This window comes from Lepidochelys kempii, chromosome 3, assembly GCF_965140265.1.
Source record: "Lepidochelys kempii isolate rLepKem1 chromosome 3, rLepKem1.hap2, whole genome shotgun sequence".
Classification (NCBI taxonomy): domain Eukaryota; kingdom Metazoa; phylum Chordata; order Testudines; family Cheloniidae; genus Lepidochelys; species Lepidochelys kempii.
In genome coordinates this window covers 205,878,852-205,893,003 of record NC_133258.1, presented here as the reverse complement: position 1 = coordinate 205,893,003, position 14,152 = coordinate 205,878,852, and the positions used below count along the sequence as shown (strand labels likewise).

The window sequence follows — 14,152 nt, the reverse complement described above, 5'->3', positions numbered from 1 at the left end:
TAAAGCAGAGAGACAAATGCCAAACAAAGTACTCAGGGCAGCATGTGGATTTGTCACTCTCCCTGGAGAATTCAGAAGCCATAAGCAAATGAGTGTATTACACTGATCCATGTACGTAGCTATTTTTATCTGTAACACACATTTTGACAATGATTTCCTTTTGAATTCCATAGGGCAGGCAAGAGAATCACAAAAGAAGTTTTTTATATTACTTAGAGGGGAGGCAAATAGAAGGAGATCATACAGGTATACAAAACGATGCCTGGTATCTAGAAGGTCTGTTAGACATTTCTATTTACCCTTTTTCATAATACAGGGGGACGCCCAATGCAGCTGAAATGCAACAATTTAAAACCGATGAAAGAATACACTCTTTCACAGAATGTATAATTAATCTGTGGAATCCCCTGCCGCAAGATATCATGAAAGGGAAGAACTCAGTCGGATGCAGAAAATGATTTGAACACAAAAACGAGAGTTGTGTGTGTTGATAAACAGATAGATACACAGGTAAAATACATACACATAGTATACTTGTTTATATACATTTTGTGATTTTATTAGCCATAAATAAGAGACGAGGACAATCACAATGTGTATAAATATTGCATTACTGAGCCACACACATACTGCTCAGCTGTTTAGACTCTACAATTAGTGATTCCTCATATATGGTTTACTGTTATGATGCTATATTATGTCTGCTAAAGAAATGCTTGTGGCAGCCCATTCTAGACTTCTAGTACTAGACAGCCAAAAGGAGGCATATGGTAGACACAAAAATGTGTAAGCAGAGACTCATATAAAGCCATATGTATGGGTTAAACACCGGTCAAGGGACTGATCCAAAGCCCAAAGAAGTTAATAGAAAGATAGCCATTGGCTTCCAATTACTTTGGAACAGGCCCTAAGTATAGTAACACCAGCCCCAAATCTACATAAAGATCCATTAAAATGAAGGGGCAGGAAATTCCTGCTGCTTTTGTAGAACACAGAAACCCACGGCCAATTTCATTGTATGTCCTTTTTTCCTTCAAAAGAGAAGAATCTGTGACTCTACAAAAGTTCCAGAGGAGCATAACATAAAATGGTTCCAAAGGCTTGTTTCTTTAGCAGTATTGGCATAGATTCCCTCTATGTTAAATGCAGCTGCAGCTTAAATGGCACTAATATGTGACATGCAACAGGGAGTTACGCTTGTAAATTTCCAGGCATCCTTACCTACTCTACCATATGGAACACAAGGGGACTGATTTTGCTCTGATTTATAGTAGTTTTACAATGCTGTTGCACCGCTGACTTCAGTGTAGTTACGCTCCTGTCAGCAAAGGCAGGATCAGGCCCAATGTTAATTGAAAACATTATAAAAAGTAGCTATTCAGCATATGCAAAGCCACTTTTCAAACCTAAATAGCTCTGTCATTTCCAAATGGCATGTACTGCCTGGCACTGTGACATCATTTGCACTCACTATGAACATACACGTTCAGAACAGACAGCTGGTTTATTTTAGGTGAGGGGAGGAGGGACGGGGGGGGAAGAGTTCCAAAGAAAAATATGCAAAGAAGGGGTGTGTGTAATACAAAAGGTTGACCACCCTGTGGGAAATTTACCATGTGATGGGGAAGCAGACAAAGCAGGTGTATGAGAGGGGCAGTGGCATGTTTCCCATAGAATTATCAGCCTTTTAGATTAACCCCACTGGATACAATGTAAAATTTTGCAGAAAACTTGGTTGTTATTTATTGTCCACAGTATATCTGCTATGCAAAGAGCCAAAGATATTACACATCCCCTCGCTTCTGGAGACCGAGAAGAGAGAAAAAAATACTTAGTTCTCATACATTTCATCAGTAGATCTCAAAGTGCTTTCCAAAGGAGGTCAGGTTCATTATTCCCATTTTACTGATTGGAGAAACTGAGGCACAGGGAGGAAATGTGACTTGCCAAGGTCACCCAGCAAGTCAGTGGCACAACCAGGAATTGTATGCCGGTCTAAGTTCCAGTCCAGTGCTCTACCCACTAGGCCAGTTGATTTCAGAAGCTTCATTTATGACTAATGTTTTATGGGTTTTACGACCATCTTTGGGTACCTTAATAGAGGTGGCTGGATGAGGCTTGGTAAATATAAAAAACAGATCGGAAGGAGACTGGTGCTTTTATTAAAACAATTCCCCATGAGGTGAGACACTTATGTCAAAAGGGGGTGGGGGGAACTATTCATTGGAGAGGGTCAAATCTGTTTGACAGAAAATGGCATTTTCAACAAAACATAAATTTTCTTGAAAAATGTCAATTTCTATCGATTTTGGGGTGGTTTCTTTAAACAAACAAAAACAATTATAAAATTTTATGTTCATCTGCAGTCAATTCCCTACCAGCTGTACTGCCTCTCGTTGAAATGCACACTCCCCACTTCCATTCATGCGAACGTTCAGCGGAAATGCTTTGAAAAATAGATTAAGTGAGGGGGGGCCAGAGAGGGGCTGCTTGATGTCCCAGATAATGAATGGCCAGATTTTGGTGGCAGCATCGGTGGGGTTCCAGTGGGCAGGATGAGGCTAAATGGGGTTAAAATGAGCAGAGCTAACTGCCAAGGCTCCTGGCCAACATAGAAGGTAGCATAGCTGTAGGGGGAAATCACACTGTGCCAGGTACAAGCATATAGCAAGTTACTTACCCTGCAAAACAGGGGGAATCTATGAGGCAGACTGTGCTGACTGCCAAGATCTTCCTCCAGGCAGCTCCTAGGGCAGCATAAACAGCTGCCTCTTGCAAAGCCCAAACTAAGCCCTGAACACTGACAAATCAATATGCTTTAAACACAAAAATAACCGAAACATCCCTTCCTTGTTTACTTATCTGCCAAGACCTGAGTTTCAGGTTCTGTGTCTCCCCTGCAAGTGTTGATGGCATTATTAACACCCAAAGAAATGCAGAGATTAGAGCACAGGGCACTGTTTAGCTCTGAGTAACGACAGCTGCTTTGGGGGGAGAGATCTAGAAGCTACAGCTCAGGTCTTGGCAGCAAAATACACTTTGAAGTTCACCCCTGATCCTGGTACACTAGGTTATGTCTATCAAAATCAATAGGAGTTTTCTTGTGGAATGTGGCCTCCTATGTACATTATGTATTTGTTTGTAATTTTAAGCCAGGGATGGAAGGTTGGGGGGAAATCACTTGAGTTTGCAGAGCTCCACAAGTTAAAAAACAAGAAGTGGGACTGAGGCAGGTCAAGAGCCAGTCAGAGGAAGGCTTAGAGATGTATTCAAATCAGCTTGGAAAGCCTTAAATTTTTTATTCTGAACTAATGAAATCCCATCCTTGGGTACTGCCAGACCCAGCACTTTCTCTGAACGGGCTTTAAACCCTCACTAAGACCACACATGAGTTGGGCTGTGCATCTGGGATCTCAAAGGGTTTTGCAACAACAACAACAACAAAAGTAAAAACAAGGAGGAGTCCTTGTGGCACCTTAGAGACTAACAAAAAAGTATTTATTTTCCTTGTCAGCTCACTTTTACATTGTGCATTGAGGACCTGATTCTGCACCTGCTGAAGTCAATTGAAAGACCCCAGTTGTTCCAAAAGGAAGGAATTCAGGTTCCTTTGTGGCAGAATGAAATTAGCTCAATATACGGCCTAACATTACAGGCCTGCTGCTATGGAATTGTCTAAAACTACTTGGAGCACACACCTCTGGAACAGTTACAATCCCGCTCTGGCATAAACCAGACAGATTAAACAAACAGAAGGTAATGACTGTGACTTTTAAACAGCTCCCCCATGACTATACACACTTCCAAAGTCCCCCCTCCCCCTTCTGTGTAACAGTTATTAGTGAGTGTTGTAAAACAGAGAGAGCAGGGAAAGGCAGAGAAAGATCCTAGCTTCTTGGGAACATTTTCCAAATTGGAGATTGATTTTCCACCAAAGAAAACCTCCCCTTGCTGGCTAAAATGCACCGGGCCACTTGAGCATGGCATTTCTCAGGTGGCCATGTGCCCCTGCATGCTGCTGGATGGGCAGAGGAGAAGGGGGCATAACTGCTTCAACTCTTTTCTACCTTCTCCCCAGCCCAAGCTTTGCTCTAACCAGGGAGGGGCAGTTGCTGGGTGGATTTATTTGGCACGCAGGTCATTTTAAACTGTTGCATCCCAGGTGGGCGCCCGTCACAAACACAGTGAGGAAATCAACATGGAGAAAAAATAGGCCCAAATGGCACCTTGTCCCCAAGGTTGGGAGAATGAACCCCCCACCCCCAGGGCTGCTTTGCATAGCTACATATTCCCCTTCAGGATGAATTTTGCTTGCAACACCCATTCAGACAGTGGCACATGCTGACTCAGGGACGCCACGGGGGGCTGAGGGGTTTTTATTTGCATACACACATTCTCCCTTTACAAGGGAAGGGGGAGGAGGAGAATCTGCTTTAAGATAAAGAAAGCTGCCACTAGTTTTTCATTAACATTCAGAAAATTACTGCAAAGCACCAGAGGGGGCGGGGGGGGGGGGGCGGTTTATACCCTTGGCTGGGAATCAGGCACCAGATTCTCAAGAGAAGGAGACAGATTTTGCCAGCAGAGCTGTATGGTTACTTCTTACCTTCTTCCCCCAAATACACACCTGAGGACAGATTACTTCAGGGCAATTAAAAAAAAAAGCCAGGCAGGAGATCTGATTGCTAGGCTACATCTCATATTGAGATCTGGCCAACAAATTAGCAGGAAGTATATTCATGGGCGGGGGAGGGGAACAGGATGATTACATTATTACATCCGAATTTATACACCCCCCCCCACCCACCCACAGACACACACACCCACCCAACTAAAATCCCCATGCAGAGTTCCCCTTGGAGACTGAGAGGCCTGGGGTTATGCTGGGTACATGGCAGCTCCCCAGGGCTGCGATTACCCAAGAGGACCACGCACCCATTGTGCTTTATTGTTCCAATATTTGTACCTCCAGACAAGTGCATCGGAACAGGGACCTTTTCCCTGAAAATGGTCAGCATGGGGTGAAAGGCTATCAAAACTCCCCTGTAAGCCATGGCAGGATGGCTACAATGGGCACAACCAGTTCTGAGTTGTGGCTTGCTCAGAGGGGCAGGTAACAGAAGGGACTGAGCCCTGAGCACAAAGATGAATTCTCCCTTTAGCTAGGGACACTGTCTTTTAGATCTGAGAAGGGGTAAGGAGAATAACTCTCTAGCACAGTAAAGGATATCCTTAGGGTTGTCGCCTCATGTTTGCGTCTGTCTGCTGGGAACACGGTGGATGCTAATCCCCATATGAAATCGAATATGCCCTTTGGGAAGAATCCAGGCCACTGGATTTGGACAACCTGGTTTCTGTTACTGCCTCACCCACAGATTTCTAGTGTGAATTTAAGCAAGCCTGTTGAACCGCCGCGTGCCTCAGTTTCCCATCTGTAAAGTGGGGTGCTGTCCTGGCCCGCGGTGAGGTGAAAATCCACGACGGATTGTGAGAGCCCACCTTCCTACAGACGTCCAAACTGGCCCGGCTTCTTACCCAGCCTATACTGAGTGAGAGCATGATCAGCCGGGGAACAGGGCTATTTTCACCGAAAGAAGCTCATTCAAACCAGCGAGCCAAACCCATTAACAGGGGCTGCCCGGGGAGCCACTAATACACACGTGACTGACACCCTCCCTGCCGTCTGCATTCTGGTGAGGACAGACAGTGCCAGCATGTCATGAAGGAAGGCGTGCGTGCGTGTGTGAAGCCTCCAGAGGTGTGTGAGATGATCTGTGTCTGATGGGTGGGCTGTGAGGCAGGTGTGTAGATGTCTGTGGGTGGGTGTAGGGGGCAGAGGCCGGGGAGGGGGATGAGGCGTGTCTAGTGATGCGTGTGCCCCCGTCCATCGGTGTGCGAGGTCTCTGCCCCACACCTGTGCCTACAACCCGCCTGTGTGTTGCTGTGGGGCAGGCCAACAAAGGAAGTAATCAGCCTCCAGTGTCCCCTTGCTAATAGCATGGCCTGCTGCCTTCGATCCAGCCAGCCTCCTTCCGCCCTGCCCGGGGCTGCAGCCGCTGGCCCGGGTGGCTGGCCAAGCCCGAGCAAAGAGAACCCTTCCCGCAATCATTTCCAAACGCGAAAGCGGCCCCATTGTCATTACGGCGGCGAGATTGCATTCGCCTCATCACAGCGGAGCCTGACAGGTGACTCAATAGGCCGGGGCCAAGCGGCGAGGCGAGGAGATTAGCAGGGCGCTGATATCATTATTTCCGCCTAGCGCAGATTCGGCCGGGAGGCGGTGGTAATTTCTGGGCTTATTAGTCTGCAGGGGGAGGGGGACCCGAGCGCGACGGCTCCCGGCGGCAGCCAGGCGGGTTGTGCAGGACGCGCTGCCCCGGGCGCGCTCACAGAAAACGCCGGGCGGTGCGCCAGCGCCCCGGGAACCCTCGGCGACGCCGGTTCGAGCCCGGCCCGGGGCGCTAAGGACACGCGCAGGTTTCAATGGGCCGCGGTAAAAGTCAAGAGCCGGGCCCCGCGGCAGGGCAGGGAGAGAAGCCGAGGGGACGTCCCAGCCCGCCTCCAGCTCGCCGATCGCGGGCCCGGGTCCTCCCGGGGATGAATGAGCGTCCCCCGGGAACAATGGGCCGCCGACTCGCCCGCGGCCAGGAGGCCAGCTCTCCGGGGCTGGCCTGAGATGCTTGTAGTCGGTAATAGGGCTTGGCCCTCGGCCCTGTCTGAAATGAAACCAAAGGAACAGGAGAAGAGTTCGGTGCATTTAGGAACATTCACCATTGTCTTAGACGGGAAAGAATAAAAACTTTTCCCCCTCTTTTTTTTGGGGTGGGGGGGTCTGATCGCACTTTTCTGGTGGTGATCAGAAAACTCTTAACTTCCTGTGATCGTTCTGAACTCACACCCCCGCACCCTCGAGGAATTTCTTAAGGGAAAAAAAAATACAGGTGGTAAACTGTTACTTTTTCACATTTAAATCAGAGCCCAATTAGGAAGACTCTGTAATTCAATCCTTGAGTGGGTGCCACTGAATTCAATTTGCTTCAGGTCAATGAATATAATGTGAAGTTATTAGCAAAAAGGTCAGGGACTGCATATAAAATATACACACACGACACAAGCCGTGGTAATTAGTACACATTTCACATGTGCTGTTGCTCAGACATATGGTGTAGAAAGTCTTAACACGATTAGATGTTAATAAATGTTCATCCATCTCTCTCTCTCTCTCTCTCTCTCTCTGCCTTAAATTGATTTTAAAGCCATCCCCCTGGTGCTTTCACGATTCACTGAAGGTTAAATATACATGGTTTAGATTTAGAAAACACATCACTTTCGTTAGAGATGTTACCTGGATTCTGAGTCCAATAGGAAACCGGGGGTTCCATCATGTAGAATACTACATCATTCAACGCTGCCTCTTGTTTCCAGTCTGAATAAAATCTCATAAAAACCAATTAACAGTTTCTAGCTGGTTACAGGGAGAGAGAAGCTGTCTGCTCCAGCGATGTCAGGTTTAAGAGCTTTGTAGTTTGCAATCTACCTCCACTCATTTCAGACTAACAAAAGAGAAGACAGAGTAACAATACTTTAAACATTTATTCAGCATTGGAGGGAAAGGCTGGGGTTTTTTTAATAAACTTTTCTATTTTTCCTTTTAAAGAATAACAATTATTTATTCCCCTCCCTGCCATTTTTATGGTAAAGATTAAAAATGGAGAGTGGAAGGTTGGTCATGTGATTAGGGTATGGAACTGGGGACTCAGAAAACCTGGGTTCAGTTTCAGGCCATGTGCTTAATTTGTAATTTTTGTACATTCATAACTGATGCAGCCAGCCCAGAGGTGCCAGGGCTCTGAACTGACAAGCCCAGAGGTGCCGGGGCTTAGCCCTGGCACAAATTAAGCACTGCACAGGCTCCTGCAATGACTTTGGACAAATCACTTAATCTCTCTGGGCCTCCGCTTCCCATCTGTGAAACAGGATTAATAATGCTCCTTTTGTCTGCCTTATCTATTTAGACTGGAAGATCTTTGGGGCAGGACTACATGTGCAGACAGTACCTAGCATGATGGGACCTGATCTCTGCTGAGGTCCCTACATGCTGCTGTGCTCAAAATAATTAATAATAAAAATATACACCTGTGTTTGTGTTTTCCCTAGCTTAGGAGAGACACAAATGCAGGAGCAAATTGAACTGGAGACAGGAGAGCACTCCTGTTTGCTACACAGGGAAGCATCCCTAATGCTTTTCATCACTTACTTATAGTGAATGTCTTACCAAAGGGAAGATAAGAGCAGTGGGTTTCTTGAGATATAGGCCACCTAGGATATGTCAATGCTGCAATAAACTGAGTCCTCAGCGGGCCCAGATCAGCTGACTAGAACTCACAGGACTCGGGCTATAACATGACAGTGTAGACATTCATAGAACCCTGCACAGATACAAAATTTGTATCTGCATCAAATCTGCAAAAATGATCCATGGATATAAAGCGGATATCTGCAGATTTGCAGGGCTTTATATATAAAATTTGGATCTGCATCCATCCATGGTCCACAAAAATGGTCCACAGATATAAAGCAGGTATCTGCGGATGGACATTCATCCTCAGGCTGGAGCCTGGGCTCTGTGACTCCGTGTTTTATTAACATAAGAATGGCCATACTGGGTCAGACCAAAGGTCCAGCCAGCCGAGTCTCCTGTCTTCCAACAGTAGCCCGTGTCAGGTGCCCCAGAAGGAATGAACAGAACAGGCAATCATCAAGTGATCCATCCCCTGTCGCTCTTGTCCACCCCCTATTGCAATGTAGACGTACCCTTAAGGTCATATGCTCCCATCACTCACTTGCCGAAAAGCGTAGCAGCTCTCTACAAAGACTCCAAAGCTTAAGCCCACGCTAAAACCTCATCTTGGGGTGCTGGCTGCCATTCTCACACCGTTAAAATTGTCCCAGCCAAAAGATCTGCAACCTCAGAAAAAGGAGGGTGGCCTGCATACGTGTGGGAGGAGTCAGGGCATAGCTGGGCAAAAGTGTCCCCTCCAGATACATATGCAGAAGGGATTCCTCTGCAGGCAGATCTCCCCCCTTCCCTCTAGAAAGGACTGTCTTTCCGTTCTGCATTTGTTCCGTGCCTAGCACAATGGAGGCCTGGACCGTGCCTGGGGCTCCGAGGCACTTCAGGGATACCAATAAATTATATTAATAGTACAGTACCACACCTTCCTCCCTGGAACTCTACACGGGCTCCTGCACTGGGGACAAATCTCAGTGGAGTTTTGCCAGAGAAGGTTTGTTAGGAGAGTTGGGAACAACTGGCCAATTCCCACCAAGCTGCCCCCTTCAGGATGTCCATGTGGAGATCCAGGTGGGAAGCACTGTAGGTTGAAGCTGTCCAGAAGGAGATGGGAGCAGATGAACAATACAGAGGCCAGTGCTGTCTGTGAAGATGACTCCAGTTCTTGATTCTCTGGAATGAAGGAAGACTTTCCCTATGGAATCTACAGCTCCACAGCGCTGGGAGGCTCCAGCCCTGTAGACCCAGGCAGGACCCCCTTAAGGCATTGGCATCATAGACATGTGCCTATGGCCCCAGCTTCTGGAGTCATGTGATGACAGCAGAATCTCAGCTTTCATTTAAAAATAACATTCTTACACCTCAGCAGCCTTAAAAATGAGGCAGCATATAACTGATGCCCTGTCGTTTGTCTTCAGACAGCTGGAAGCAATAGCTATGAGTAGCATGAGCACCTCGGTCATTGGTGCGGAGTTTTTATACACAGATAAACACATGAGTTGTCAATGCAAAATTATTACACTCAGGGAAGTGTTATTTACACAGGAAGGGCCAAATTCTAAAGTCTTCTCCCAAGTAAGGACTCACTCTAATAGATGAGCAAAAATCATTATTCAGGCAAAACTCCAAAGGAAGTAATTGGACGAAATCCCAAAATATGCGAGTACCTCTCAGATTTCAGCCTAATAAGAATTTTCCCTGAGTGAAAACAGAGCAAAAGCTAAAGACTTCCACCAGCGCTGGCCCAGTCACAGAGGTGCCAGTCATGACTCCCTGATTAAGGCTGAACTCTTGAACATAAAGTGGGGATTCCACCTCTTTGCTTTGTATGGAGAAATCCAGTGTATCCTCCTCCAACCTACAGCACTACTTACTCACTGAGTACAGAATGAGTTTTCTGATACTGTACAAATAAATATGAAATTACAGAACTACTAACTGTGATATGTAACCTATCACTTAAATCAACTTCTGTACCAGATAACAGGAGGATAACTAATGTGACACCAATTTTTTAAAAAGGCTTCCAGAGGCAATCCTGGCAATTACAGACCAATAAACCTAACTTTAGTCCCAAGCAAATTGGTTGAAACTATAGTAAAGAACAGAGCTATCAGACACATAGATGAACATGATTTGTTGGGGAAGAGTCAACAGCGCTTTTGTAAAGGGAAATCATGCCTCACCAATCTACTAGAATTCTTTGAAGGGGGCAACATACACGTGGACAAGGGTGAGCCAGTGAATATAGTGTACTTGGACTTTCAGAAAGCCTTTGACAAGATGCCTCACCTCCCTTCTTAAGCAAAGCAAGAAGGCATGGGATAAGAGGGAAGATCCTCTCAAGGATCAGTAACTGGTTAAAGGTAATAAGCAAAGGGTAGCAATAAATGGTCAGTTTTCAGAATGGGGAGAGGTTAATAATGGTGTCCCTAAGGATCTGTACTGTGACAATGCAGTTCAACATATTCATAAATGATCTGGAAATGGGGGTAAACAGTGAGGTGGCAAAATTTGCAGACGATACAAAATTACTCAGGATAATTGACTCCAAAGCAGACTGCAAGTTGTTACAAAGGGATCTCACAAACCTGGGTGATGGGGCAACAAAATGGCAGATGAAATTTAATGTTGATAAATGCAAAGTAATGCACTTTGGAAAACATAATCCCAACTCCACATACAAAATGATGGGGTCTAAATTAGCTGTTACCACTCGAGAGAGAGATCTTGGAGTCATTATGGACAGTTCTCTGAAAACATCCACTCAGTGTGCAGTGGCAGTCAAAAAGCTAACAGAATGTTAGGAACCATAAGGGAAGGGATAGATAATAAAACAGAAAATATCATAATGCCTCTATATAAATCCATAATACGCCCACACTTTAAGTACTACATGTAGTCCCGGTTGCCCCATCTCAAAAAAGATATATTAGAATTGGAAAAGATACAGCGTAAGGCAACAAAAATGATTAAAGGTATGGAACAGCTTCCATCTGAGGCAAGATTTAAAAGATTGGAACTATGCATGTGATGCTATATGGAATATGAGTGACCATTTATAATATTATATTATAAAATTGCAATGAATCTTACAAGGTATGCCATGTAAGGTATCAGTGGTAAAGGTATGATTGGCTAAATATAATAATCACGTATGTATCATCTTTGTATTGCAAGTTATAAATGTGTGGTATATTTGTATATCAAACTTGTGCTGTGTTTCTGGGTGACACCCCCAGACAGATTGGCATCAGCACTATCCAGCATGCTTGATGGCCTATCAAAGGCAATCAGCTGTACAATTAACCCTTGAGAGAAGGCAGAGGTTACACCTATGAGTCAGCAGGACATGTAGGGACATGCCTGTGGACAGACAACCCCTCAGGGTTTTTCCATGCCCATGGCTGTGAGTTTGGGACAAAGGAAGTACAAACCGCATGGCAAAGGCTAAAAAAGTCAGCCACATCTTCTCCATTTTGTCTTCAATCCTGCTTCCTACCTCTGGAGGAACTTTTCTACAAACTGAAGCATTGAACAAAGGACTGAATGACCTAGTCTATTTGTGGATCTGTTCCAAAGGGACTTTCAAGCCAGCAAACTCACTAACACTGCTAAGAATCTGATATATGGACTCTGAAGTTTGATATATGTATCTGATTGCTTGGACCATTTAACAACTGTCTTCATGTTCTTTTCTTTTATAATAAACCGTTAGTTTTAGATACTAAAGGATTGCGTGGTATTCTGGGTAAGATCCAAATTAATTAATCCAAATTGACCTGGTAATGTGGCTGGTTCTCTGGGGATCAGAAGAACACTTCATATATTTGAGCAGAATTTTTAAATAACTTCTCACTTTACTGGATCTATGTGATGACTGGGAACCAAAGAACTGGAGTGCAATAAAGGGGGATGTGTGATTTCTTTTTTCAGCTTCTCGATAACCAGCATGGGGAATCAGGAGCACAGTTTGTGACTGGTCAGGAGTCTAACTTCAGTGTTAACCTCCAGTTTTGGGAGAATCTGCTCTCCTTTTTGCAGCCTGCCCAGCCCTGCCCTTGACATTTTCAGTGTGGGCTACCCTAGGCACCTCAGGTCACAATTCAGCTTAAAAAAAAAGACGACTAAGAGGGGATATAATAGAGGTCTATACAATCTTGACTGGTGTGGAGAAAGTGAATAGGGAAGTATTATTTACCCCTTCATGTAACACAAGAACCAAGGTTCACACAATGAAAGGTTTAAAACAAACAAAAGGAAGTACTTCTTTACACAATGCACGGTCACTCACGGAAATGAGTTCCACGGGATGTTGTGAAGGCCAAAACTATAACTGGGATCAAAAAAGAACTAAATAAGTTCATGGAGGATAGGTTCATCAATGGCTATGAGCCAAGATAGTAAGCATAAAACCCTATGCTCTAGGTGTTCCTAGCCTTGGATTACCAGAAGTGGACCACAGAGGATGGATCATTTGACAATTGCCCTGTTCTGTTCATCCCTCTGAAGCATCTGGCATTGGCCACTGTTAGAAAACAGGAAACTTGGCTAGACGGATGATTGGTCTGACCGAGTATGAGGTGAATGACTGAAATCATGATACCACTATAATTTCACTCACCTTGTTCTCCAGCTGCATTAATCAGGAATAGCTTCATTATATTTCAACTGCTTTAATATTAAAGTCCTGGGGTAAAAATTTCAAATGACTTAGGAGCCTGAGTCCCATATTCAAAAGTGACGTAGGCACTTGGGGCCCAGATCAACGGTATTGAGGTGCCTATTATTGAAATCCATGGGAGTTAAGTGCCTAAATACCTATAGGGATCTAGGCCTAAGTCACTTTTGAAAATAGGACTTAGGTACATGGATGGTTTTGAAAATGTTACCCCGGGTTTCTTATGCTCCCGCCTTGTAGAAGTACTCTTTGTGCACACTCTATACCATTTGGAGAGAGCTGTGACTCTAACTTGAGGAAGCCTGAGAGCATTTTTGTAAGACAGTTGGGGCATCTTCACCTCCCAAATCCTCTGTCATGTCCAGAGTCCAAAGATTATTTCTCTTTAATCCGGTTTCCAGGCCATCCAGTTTTTCTTCACAATCATCCATTCAGGGAAAAAATTTCACTTTCATCTGACTTGTTTCAATGGACACTTTTGGTAGCTCATTTTCTAAATTCAGGATTTGACATTTGAGACATCACTTCTACGAGAACCAATGCCTGTTAAAATGCTGTCTGGTTTTTCCATCAGGAAGATTTTGAACGTTGCTAAATCTTGGATGAAACCTTGCCACGAAATAGCTGAGTCGCACTGTGATGTTGGTTGTGGCAAGTTAGGTTTCAACCTCTTGTTAATTTTTTGTCATTTGAACCCATTTTGACTATCCAAGAATTATCCAGGCAACTTATATTTCACTTATTTAATCTTTATATATTAATGGAGCATTGAAATATCGGTGAATAAGTATCAAGTGCTCAAGGAAAGCAGAGTCAGGGAGTCAATTATTAAAAAGTTTTTGGCACTTTTTAAAATGTTTTGTATCTCTTTCGGAGATTTGGTGAAATCCAATATGATTCAGCCAAATAAGGTTTTTCAAAGATATGTTTTAGGCAAATGCACTATTTTTTATCTGAAAATTACAGCAGGACCTACAATATTTACAAAGCTAGAGCTCTACTTTTGTATTGGCTTGATGTGTGCTTGTGTGTAAACTGAGTTGCAATCACTCACCATTCTACTGAGCATGCATGGATAACAAATTGAGTGGAATTTCTTATTGAATGTGCAGATTTTTGCAGACAGGCATGGAATGGAACAGCACCCGGAAGGAGCCCAGTGCCCCAAACTGCACACT

At 44.6% G+C, this 14,152-nt stretch overlaps 1 long non-coding RNA gene across 2 annotated transcripts in view; it reads right to left on the bottom strand.

The window, feature by feature from the left end:
- Positions 1 to 534: 534 nt before the first annotated feature.
- The window catches only part of LOC140909751 (uncharacterized), a 114,834-nt gene continuing 101,216 nt past the window's right edge, over positions 535 to 14,152 (bottom strand). For both annotated transcript variants that reach the window (XR_012158344.1, XR_012158345.1), the window contains exons 3-4: positions 7,346 to 7,553; positions 535 to 6,716 (exon numbers count right to left, since the gene is read on the bottom strand). This is a non-coding gene — a long non-coding RNA (uncharacterized lncRNA). The remainder of the gene's footprint in view (positions 6,717 to 7,345; positions 7,554 to 14,152) is intronic.